This window comes from Gossypium arboreum, chromosome 1 (assembly GCF_025698485.1).
Source record: "Gossypium arboreum isolate Shixiya-1 chromosome 1, ASM2569848v2, whole genome shotgun sequence".
NCBI lineage: Eukaryota > Viridiplantae > Streptophyta > Magnoliopsida > Malvales > Malvaceae > Gossypium > Gossypium arboreum.
Window position 1 is genome coordinate 111990186 of NC_069070.1, and position 4470 is coordinate 111994655.

The window sequence follows — 4470 nt, forward strand, 5'->3', positions numbered from 1 at the left end:
TTACACTGTTTCTTCTATGTGAAACTAGATTCAATAAGATTTAATTTCATATTTTATTCAACCTCTAATTAGATTTTCATGATTTATGGTAAATTTTCAAACTCAAACTACTGCTACTAACCAAAAACTGTTTTAGTACAAAATGTTGTTAACTAGTTTATAACATCTTTACTTCACTTCATTTAAACTCTATACATGCCATATAAATCTTCAAACATAAAACAAAAGCTACCGAATTGATCTGGATAGTGTGCTTTGTTGTGTTGATTCGATCTACCCACTTCACTTCAAGTCAATCTACATAAAAATATTAAACACACACAAGTAAGCTTATTGAAGCTTAGTAAGTTCATAGGTTAAAAGTAATGCTTACCAAACATAATATTTCCAAACAATACCAAAACATTTACTAAAGTTTCCTGCGATTCACAACCATTGTTATAATAATTCACATAGTTGAGCTCAACAAGAATAACTACTCAATCTCTTTCATTTGGATCACTTCTCTTTATTTCTTATAATCAAATTAGGAAACGGCTTACGAAATTGAGTACGTCGTTGCTCAATGCCACGATTCACAACTCAGTATGGTTTTCCTCATTGAAATACCATACCTACATTTTTCAACTCGGTATGGGAAATGCCATACCTACATTTCTTAACTCAAGTATGGATTTGATAATACCATACCTACATTTCACATGTTCAAGATGGATAATACCATACCTACATTTCACAACTCAGTATGGATGATACCATACCTACATTTCACACTTTGCCATGGAACAACCATGGTCTTATCCGTCAATTCATCACACGTCACGATACGAACGTACTCAATCCTGCGTTTTTCCTAATTTGCATTTCTACATTTATTCTTTCATTAACAAAATTTACACAATTCCACAAAAATTTCATATATAATAACACATTATATACTTCAATCATTCACAAATAAACATCTAAATTCAACCATATGAACTTACCTGGCTAATTTGTAGAAGATATTGAAATTTAGGGACTATTCCGCAACTTTTTCTTTTCCTCGTTCTTCTTTGGATTCTTGATCTATAATATAAAATATTTCCACTCATTAGCATTTATTTGATTTCTATTTCACTTCAAAATTTATGCTGTTCAAATTTCGAAATTGCACTTTTACCCCAAAATTTACAGTTTTCACAATTTAGTCCCTGCTCAATTCACCCATCAATTGAACTAATTTTTCTCAATTAACAATTTATTTTATCATTATAAACTATTTCAAAACCTTTTATATTCTGAATTTCAACAGCAACCTTCAATTCACAACTTTTTCACAATTAGGTCCTAAATATCATTTCCTATCAAAATCACTTAATAAAACCACCTTAATATGAAATTAGAACTTAAATTTCATAATAATTCATCATAAAATTCCATTATCCATCCAGGGTAACTTCCAATTTCACCCATAAAATCAAAAACTAATGAATTCTACAAGTGGACCTAATTGTAGAAGTCATAAAACATAAAATTATCAAGAAAAGCAAGAATTAAACTCACATGATGTAAAAATATGAAAACCAGCTTTCTCCAGACCTTCTATGGCGTTTTGGCTGAGAAAATATGAAGAAATGTCTGGATTTTTCAATTACATCATTATTTAACTATTAACTTTTATGCTATTTCCAATTTTGCCCCTTGTTCACATTGTTTTCTTGCTTATTTCATACCCAAACCGTCCAGCCATTAACCTTTGGGTCTAATTGCTCTTTAAATCCATCTTTTTAAATACTTAAGCTATTTACTCACAATTTAACAAATTTTGCACTATTTTCAATTTAGTCCTTTTTAATTAATTAGCCATCCAAACGTTAAAATTTTCTAACGAAACTTTAATACTAACTCAATGACACTCCATAAATATTTATAAAAATATTTATAGCTCGATTTTCAACTTTGAGGTCTCGATACCTCATTTTTGACTCGTTTGACCTAATAAATTCTTTTAATTCACTAATTTCACCATTTCACAAATTCTTCTAAATTCTTACTTGACTCATAAATATTAAATTACTATCTTGTTCAATATTATTTGTCGAATTTGGTGATCTCAAATCACCATTTCCGACACCACTAAAAATTAGGCCGTTACAACTCTCCCCCCTTTAAAAGTTTCGTCCTCGAAATTTGTTACCTGAAAATAGATTTGGATACTGTGATCACATTGACTCCTCTGTTTCCCAGGTTGCCTCCTCCATACCATGTCGATGCCATAATACTTTAACCAATGGTACTCTTTTGTTCCGCAATTCTTTAACTTCACGAGCCAAAATCTTCATTGGTTCTTCTGAATAAGTCATATCTGCTTGAAGCTCAATTTCAGATGGGAATTACGTGTGAAGGATCCGACCTATACCGCCTTAGCATAGACACATGAAACACATTGTGAATCTTCTCAAGTTCGGAGGTAAAGCCAAACGATAAGCCACAGGACCAACCCTTTCCACAATTTCATATGGCCCTATGAATCTCGGACTTAATTTTCCTTTTACCAAATCGTAACACCCTTTTCCATGGTGAAACTTTTAAAAATACTCGATCACCCACTACATATTCTATGTCTCTTCGTTTTAAATCCGCATATGACTTCTGACGATCTGAAGTAGCTTTTAGACTATCTCGAATAATCCGGACTTTCTCTTCGGTTTCTCGAATCAAATCAACCCCAACTATTTTTGATTCACTCAATTCAGACCAACACAATGGAGTCTTGCATTTTCTACCATAAAGAGCCTCAAATGGTGTCATTTTTATACTAGACTGAAAGCTATTGTTGTAAGCAAACTCAGCCAACGGTAAATACCTTTCCCAACTGTTACCAAACTCGAGTATACAACATCTTAACATATCTTCTAAAATTTGAATCACTCGCTCTGACTGTCCATCTGTTTGAGGATGAAATGCTGTACTAAAATTCAATCTGGTGCCTAAAGCTTCTTGCAATTTATTCCAAAATCTTGAAGTAAACCTCGGATCCCGGTCTGAAATGATAGATATTGGAACTCCATGTAATCTCACAATCTCTGACACATACAATTCTGCTAACTTATTAAGTGAAAATCTGCTCGACCGAATAAAGTGTGCTGACTTTGTCAATCTATCAACAATCACCCATATCGAATCTTTCTTTCTTGGAGTCACAGGCAATCCTGACACAAAATCCATTGAAATATGCTCCCACTTCCATTCAGGAATCATAATGGGTTGTAATAAACCCGTTGGCACTTGATGCTCGCTTTAACTTGTCGGCAAATCAAACATTTTGCAATAAATTCTAAAATTTCTCTTTTCATACCAGCCACCAATATGTCTTTTTCAGATCACCATACATTTTTGTACTACCGGATGAATAGAATACATACTATTATGTGCTTCGAAAGAATATCATTCTTTAAATCGAATTATTTGGAACACAAATCCTATTATGATAGCGCAATATACCTTCATCATCAATCTTGAACTCGAATCTAAATTATCCCGACCCATTTGCCGCTTTCAAAGACCAATTTTGGATCTTTATTCTGCACTTCGAATTTGTTGAAGAAACATTGGTTTTACCTTCAATTCTACTAATACAACACCTTCTTCATTAAGAGCCAAATGAGCATTCATTGCAAAGTGCAAACAAGGATGACTTTCGACTCAAGGCATCAAGAACTACATTAGCTTTCCCGGATGATAGTCAATAACCAAATCATAGTCTTTCAAAGAACTCTAACCATCGCCTCTGTCTTAAGTTCGGTTCCTTCGAGTCATTAAGTATTTCAAACTTTTGTGATCCGTATACATATAACACTTCTCACCATATAAATAGTGTCTCCAAATTTTAAGGCAAAAACAATTGCACTAACTCAAGATCATGTGTAGGGTAATTCTTTCATGTGGTTTTAATTGCCGTGAAGCATAAGCCACCACCTTTCCCGATCGCATTAACACACAACCCAAACCACTTAAAGATGCATCATCAGACACAACATACGGTATACCGATTCGTTGAGTCAAGACCGGAGCTTCATAACATTTTCTTTAACTGATCAAAGCTCTGCTGACATTCATCAGACCACATAAACTCAACATTCTTTTGTAATAAACGAGTCATTGGTGAAGCAATCATGGAAAAATTCTTTACAAAACGGCGATAGTATCCTGCTAATCCCAGAAAACTTCGCACTTCAGTTACATTCTTCGGTGTTTTCCAATTCACCACTGCCGAAACTTTACTTGGATCCACACGAATTCCTTCAGCTGATATAATATGACCCAGAAATCCAACCTCATGAAGCCAAAACTCACATTTACTAAATTTCGCATATAACTGCTTTTCTCTCAAAGTCTGTAGTACAATTCTCAAGTGCTGTGCATGTTCGATTCTCTTTGAATAGACCAATATGTCATCAATAAATACCACCACAAATCTATCCAAAT